The sequence below is a fragment of the Lactuca virosa genome, chromosome 1 (genome assembly GCF_052849685.1).
Source record: "Lactuca virosa cultivar CGN04683 chromosome 1, Lactuca_virosa_CGN04683_v6, whole genome shotgun sequence".
Classification (NCBI taxonomy): domain Eukaryota; kingdom Viridiplantae; phylum Streptophyta; class Magnoliopsida; order Asterales; family Asteraceae; genus Lactuca; species Lactuca virosa.
In genome coordinates this window covers 1533990-1541970 of record NC_136426.1, presented here as the reverse complement: position 1 = coordinate 1541970, position 7981 = coordinate 1533990, and positions in this window count along the sequence as shown.

Here is a 7981-nt window from a genome sequence, read left to right as displayed (position 1 = left end):
GACTCACACCGATTTTCGTGAGGGTGAGCCTGTTCAGAACGAGGTTAAAGATACAGCAGCTACTTCGGAACCACCAACTTCCACTCCAATTCCAAAGGCATCTACTCCGCCTACCTCATCTACACCTGATTTTGATTTCTTTCACATTCCCACTCCTCCACCTTCTCCGACCACCATTTCATCTCCAATCACCACCACTGTTCCAATCACTATTGCTCCACTACCAAAGATTTATGTGGGTGTTTCTCAACCACAGATTTATGTTGCCCTATCCACTCCATTCTATACAGATTCCACAGCTACAACAACAACCTTTCTTAGTACTCCGATGTCTACTGTCAACGTATCTGGTAGAGGGGTAAATGTCGATTCCAGTGTTACTATGGGTCCTAGCACCTCTACAGCTTCACCTTTAAGAGATGACGATCCAGATGTTATGTATGGGCACGATCCGGATGATTTTCAGAATTTTGTTTTTAGCCCATTCACATTCCATCAAGCAAGTGATGATGAGGACGCCCCAATGACGAAAGGGCAATTTAAACAGCTCAACGAGAAGTTGGATTCGCTTTGCATTCATCTATTACCTCTTCTAATTATAAGTTTATGCTAAAGTCTCATCGAGAAACGGTTGAGATGCTCACAAAAGGCAATCGAAAAGCCCTTGAAGACTTAACCAAGGCTATCCAGGCATTAGCGAAGACCATTACTAAAACGACCGAAAAAGTCGAAAAACTACATGCTGAAGTCACAAAGTTTATGGCTGATTTCCGAAGCTCTGCTGATCAGAACACTAAGGCCGCAAACAAAGCAATTACGAGTCTCGGCACAACCTTACAAACCAAAAGAGAATCCCTTTCTCGGATTCGTGGTGAACTAAAGGTTGACAACTCCGAAATGAATGCTTCCATTGTTTCGAAGATATAGAAGCTTCAACAAGATCTTGCTGTTGAGAACGCAATCATGGACAAATTGGCTGCGAAGACTGAAAAAGCCAAGGTTCTTTCCCTCAAGCTCAATTATGCGAATAAAAATCTGGATGATCTGGAGACTGAGAAATCAGTTATCAAAAGTTGCATGTCAGAAATTAATCAGTACCTACACCGTTTGGTGGAAACTCGACATTTTATTCTTAGTGTTTCGGTTCACCAACACCTCTATGAAAAGCTCAAGTCGATCTTTGCAATGTTAAACCGCATTGAAGGTGTTTCGGAAGGTGATGCTCTTCCGAAGGAAGGGGGAAAAAAGTTAAAGAAAAAGAAGAACCTAAACCCCAAGTTAAGAAGCCCACTGATGAACAACATGAGGAAAAACCAAAAATAGATCCGAAGGTTAATGAAGCTTTGGGATCTAAAGGGAAAGAGAAGATAATTGATGATGATGAATCCGAAGGTGAAAAACTCGTGAGGAAGAAAAGAGACTGTGAACTTGACAACTTGTTGTTTCTTCGCAAAGAATTAGAAACAAAGGAAGCAGAAGCTGGAGTTGCGAAAGTTACTCTCTCAACATGAAATTCATTGTTTCCTCCCTGGCCCTTAGAAAGAATCCTGGAGGAAGCGATCGACAATCCGAGCATTCACTAATTGGAGCCTTCGGTATCTTTTGAACTATTCAATACCGCTGACTCTCAGCTCGACTTCCCACTCACTCCAAAATCCTTCCTATTCTGATGTTTTGAGCATATTGAGAAAGCACCACTTACAGACTATGATGTTAACAATATGCTTTTCTCATTTTATCTAAAGCATGGACAAAGTCAGTTCAAGATATGGATCCTAAAGAAGATGGTTGTTGTGAAAGTTTATGCTCCTTTTCCAACTGAACACTTCACAAACATCAAATTTAAGTGTTTTCAAGGAGCAAGTCGCATTAAAGAAGACTTCACACTTGCTGATCTACCATGTATGAATCCGAATGACTGGATTTCCTTGTTTTTGATTTTGTTGAAAGATAAAGTGAAGTAAGAGCCAATCGTTTCTCATTTGAAAAGAATGTTGATTTGCTACATTCATGAAGTTGCAAAAGTGGATGTGGAAATCGCTTCTGTATTGAAGAAAAAGCCAATTGTGAGACCTGAAGAGGATTCGACGGAATTTCAAAGAGGAGGATGGGTAAGATTAAGAAAACAGATTGGAGCGTGGTGTATCAAAGAAAAGATGGTGATAAATTTCAGAAAAGTTTGTTCTTTTTATTAGACAAACATTTATACTCCACTATTGCACTGAACAATATCACGGGCTTGACTGTCGCATGCAAAGAAAACAATGATGCAGATCTGAAATGCTTCAATGACATGATCAAGTGGTGTCTTGTGATCAGAAATACCCTTCTGAATTTGATGACTAAGTTGTTCAAGGTTCAGAAGAAACAAAAATGAAGAATCTCCTTTCGTTACTTGACACAAAGGGGGAGATTGTTGGGCTAATTAATGTGTTGTATCAAATGTTTTGTACGTATATAGTCTTATTTATAACAGATTGGGCCTGTCCATCCGGGTTTATGAGTTGCTAGGGTTAGACTATTTAATGTGCATGCATGTATCGTTCTAGGGTTATCGATTGTATTCGACCTACTTAGCTTTTACAGAAAAGTTCATGTTGAACTCTTCTAAAGCTATTCAATCTAAGCATTCGGCACTATTTGATCTTCATTGTTTGTGTTATTTTGTTCACATCGTTTATAGAATCTAAGTTTTTATTGTTTCAACAAAAAAAGTCAAAAAAACAGGGGCAAATTAAACACAGACATCAAAATGATGCTATTTTAGCAAAAGCCATCGACAAGCACATACAGACTAAAACAATAAATACACCACCTTGTTCTTGATTTATATGTGGAGGTTTTTTCAATGAGGTATTTCATCGAACACTTAGTGTTCATAAAAAATCTATAAGTTGTCACAATGTCTATGAGATTACTTGAAACAAGATAGAAGTTAATTACCCTAAATTAAAGAGTAATGAAGCAACAATAACAACAAGAATCACTTAAGAAAAATCAAGAATCACTGACATTAATTTCCGCAATCCGAAAAAATCAACCCAGTTCATTATAGTTTTGTCCTTAATTCGAACAAAATCAAACCATTTCATCAAGTAATAAACATACCTGGTTCAATCGATCTTTGTACTCTGATCCAGACGAAGCGATAGATAACTCATGATGATTTGGGGATTCTCGTGCGCTTCGAGAGAAACCAATGAATTATGTTGTCGATTGGGACTTATGGCAGATATAGTGAACGACAAGCTCCTTGTCGTTGGGATGAAATCGGAAACCGGGTTGTTCGTCGGAGGTCTGGTGGTCTCGACGGTGGTCCGACGTGAAAATGAGACGACGTAACGAAACAGGTAGAGCGGGTGGTGGTTGGGTGGGTATTTTACTATAATACCTCTGTGTCTTTTTTAAACCATCATATTTGCATATTCATTTTCAGTTATTCACAAAATTGCCACCTTGGAGAAAATTTGGTTCTCATTTGTTCTAAAAAAAATTGTTCTCATTTGTGAAAGATCTAGTATGCTCAAGAGTCATATTAAAGTGATATTGCTAAATAACATATGATACTAATGGGTCACACTAACTACAACTTGATACAATTGATTATTTATTAGAAACTGATTTTAATAAATATTCAATAAAACTCTTATAATTAAATAGGAAATTATTTATTTCATGGAAATAATAAATTCCATTAGCAAGTAACTTAATATATATCATATGGTATGATTTATAAGTCATGTACAAACTTTTGGACTAGTTGAATCGTTTTGTCTTTTTCCTAAAAGACAAGGTTTATATTTTATAAAAGAGTTTATAAAAGTTTAACTTTCTTTTTTCTTCTTTATGCAATTTTTGAGATATGCATAAAAAGAAAAAGTGTATGACTTGTCTAATCATGCTTTAAATGCATGGGAGACATGCTTATGACAATGGGGACAAGTTTGTTTAAAGTGCTAAGGACAAATGGTTAATACCTTCACTTTTTGCATATAAATATGAGGCTTGCATTCTTGAAAGAGTGCTCATTCCTTCTTCACTTCTCCATGGCCTAGAGCTCTCTAGGAGACTTTCCCTCTCTTCTTTGCTTTGAGTTATTGAAGATTACTTGCATGTCTTTTTCTCTCTTGAAGTTTATATTGGTTATGAACTTCAAACTTAAGAGTTTAACAGTTTTGGACTAGCATCTACATCAAGTTGAGTCATTGTTGGTGTCTCAAAGGTTCAACATTCTTCCTCAATTTCCAAGCCTCCCAAGAGGACCCAAAGAACTACAAAGGTTGTTATTTCTTCACCTCTTCCTTGGTTGGTGTTTAAATCTTTCTATAACTTGCAAGAAGATCCTTGGTGGGTATAAAATGTGTATGTTATTTCAAAAATTAAAAGTCTTACGTTGCCATATCTTTCAAGTTTAGGAAACTAATTTTGATCTGAAACCCAACAATTGGTATCAGAGCCACCTTGCAAGTTTGGTTAGATTTTTTTGATTTTTGGAAATCTTAGTTTTTGGAGAATATAGCTAACTTGTTTTTGTATAAATATAAGTTCATACATATTTTCTATGACAACTTTTTTTGTTGTTTTATGTGACAAAAGTTTGATGCATCTTTTGTTATTTAAAGTTGTTTTACAAAAACAAAGGTTGTTTGATATGTATATTGATGTATATGATGTGCATAAACTAGTCAAGGACCAATGTGTTGTTATGTTGTTGTGCTGATTATTTTTGTTATAAAATGGTTTTAATAATTTATTTATTCATATGGTATGTAATAAATTAAATATATTAGTTTTCTTGTTTATTTTTGTAAAGTAATAGATTAGTTTTTAGAAACAATTTATTTGTACAAAGATGTAATAAGAAATGAAGTTTGAACCATTTTTTGAAGACAAAAGGGAAATTTTCGAGTTCAACATGTGCTGGGCAGAACATGACACTTTCTGAAACGTGTCATGAATGCTACACATGTGTTGAAAAGGTGCTGAACAGAAAGATGACACTTTCTGAAAAGTGTCATGAAAGCTGCAGTTTTTCCTTTAAAGAAGCATTTCAAATCTTTTGCAAGCAATGGATGTGTACTCAAGTGGGAGCTTCTACAAAAACATTGCAAAAATATTTTTGGTCCCCTTAAATGTCCCTTTAGGAATGGACTTGACATATTTTGTGTTGGCTCACAAAATGTCATTAGTTGGTTATGTTTATGCATATATCTTTCTATGCATGTTTGTGTTGTTTATTTTATGCAATTATTTTGTGTAGTTGATAAAATTAGTTTTTCACATGCTAAAATAATTTTGGACAAAATAAACATCACATGGAGTTTGGGTTTTCAAAATTGGACATAAGATGTAACAAGTTATTATAAAACCCGGTTTTATAAAATCGTTAATAACGACAAATTTTGAAATACTCCATTATAAGTTTTAAAATGATGATTTTTGTAACTTGTACAAAATCCAAATATATAAGTAATAAAATGAAGTTTTATTAAAGATATAAAAGGTTCAAATGCATTCAAACTTAATATCGGTTATTAAAATTGAATTGCGTCGAATTATATAAAAACTAGCTTTTTATATAGAACATTTAAAAGTGATTTTCTTTTGAAAATTGTTACCATGGTTTATTATATGCATGTAATAACCATGATATAATATGTTTTTAAACTAGAATTATAAAACATATAAAGACCCTTATTTTTTACAAATCTCAAATCTATGCAATCCTTTTGAAAAACACTCGCACATCTCTTGTATGCACTAGTGGGATAAAGGATACCTAACCGCTTAGTGTTATCTTTTGATGGCCAGGGTGTATTCGCGATTTCTATAACCAAGTTATAGGCCATTACATAAGTTTTTCAAATTGGACGATTTGATCGGAAATTTTTTGTGATAAAGGATACCTAAGCAAGAAAGTTCTGAGGCATAGGTGGAATCAAACATGTCTAATTAAATTTGTTATTAGCGATCCCATAAATCTAGGAATTATATAGAAAAATATAATTGATAATCGATATCTACCGAGTTTAAATCAAATGGATGGGATAAATGATACCTAACCATTTATTTATTTTGCAACTTGGATCCTAGACTTTGATAATTAATGTTTTTGGAAACTAAAAGGGTATTAATTATTGAAGATTAAATATTGAAAATACTAAATGAATTTTGTTGAAAATTAGTTAAGTAATACATTCTCATTATCATGTATTGTATTTTTCTTTAATGACTTAATGAAACAATAACATTAAACGAATACAACTTCAATGAATGGGTTCATGTCTTAAGAGACAATCACGTAAGTGATATGAAATTATATACACTTAAAGGTCCTAGTCCTAAGCTATTTGCTTTGAGCAATGAACTTGAACATGATACCTAGTAAAGGCATCACCGTGATGCTTAGGATGTTTCTAACATCAAGCTAGGAATAAGTTATTCATAACTTCTAGGAAGTCTTGGATAATTTAAACATATATCTGATGATATAACAGGTCAATCAATATTCCAATCAATACAGTGGTATTTTATTTAAAGCTAGTTTAAACATTGGAATAATTCAAGGCTAAAAGAATCACCTTGTGTGATCCAGGAGGCCCATATTTTATGGACTGAATACCTTTAAGCCCAATAAATCTACTAAAGTCCACATAGATGGATCTTGTTTCTTTTGTGAAGAAACTGGACACTAGAAGAGGATTTACTCCTCTTGTTTGGAAAGAAAGTCTGGAAGAGACTAGTACTTCTTGTATCTACTAGATAGAACACATAACACTTAGGTACTTGGTGCTTAAATGTTAATCTAATATTTGTAAATGGCCTGCATTACTGAAGAGTAACCAAACTGAGTACAATCAAGTAGGAACTACACTCTAGGAGTTTAGTTTATTATTTATGCTTAGAACATAAATTACTTGTAATTTAAAAAAAAAAATTTGGAACAATGTATGTTTTAATTTAGAATGTCTAAATTTATGTCTCGGTTATTTTATTCAAATGTTTGATAATTTACTTAATAGTTTTTCATAACGATAATATTCATATTCTGAAATGATTAACTTCTATTTGTGAGACTAGATCTCTTAATAGAGTTGTGAAGTAAATATCAACATTTCATAAATAAAATTAAGTTCTATATGACTATATGCAAACACTTTTGACTTAAACTTGTTTTAAGTCAAACTCATCTTTGACATTGTTATCTTTATTATATAAATGACATTCACATATTCCAACTTCAAGAAATGGATCTTTGAAGGCAAATAATGTCGGTTATTTGACATATGTGAACCTTGTTTATATGAAAAGGATTCCTAATGATATTTTCACTAAGGTGTAGAGAAAATAATTAAGGAACTATACACCTTGGTGTATGAATTCCTTTCTAATGAATGTCTGAGATTAAGCATAAGATACCAAATCAACTTTATTAACAACTATAGTAGTTTCAATTATATTTTACGTGGTAAAGCATAATTGTGAAATCTTTGTTGAAGATTTCAAAAAGTTGAGATACAAACCAGTAAGAACCATCTAAGAGCTTAATGATAATACATGATGAATTAAATCTTACTTGGTATGATTTACTTTCTAATCGATAGAAATATCCTCCATTAATATTTTTGGGATAATACTTCAATCACTATTAATTGTATCTTGAATACAAATACCAACTAATAAGTAGATTAAACATTTTATAAGATTAAGTATGTAGAGGCTCCATCCTCATCTAACTTAATGTTTTATGGATTTGAAGCCGATGTTGGACTAAAGCTTCCAAACCCAAAATCTACTAAGTACATATTTGTATAATACTCTAAATGTGGATTAGTTTATTTTATGCAAACCCACCATGAATAAGTTCTTTTATTCTTATGAAAGCTAAGTTAGTAGAAAGCAAGCTTCTAATGACAAAGCGAGTGGGAGGTAGATGGAACTTGAAGCAGCTCAAGAACCATGACCTTATGTAGTAATAGTT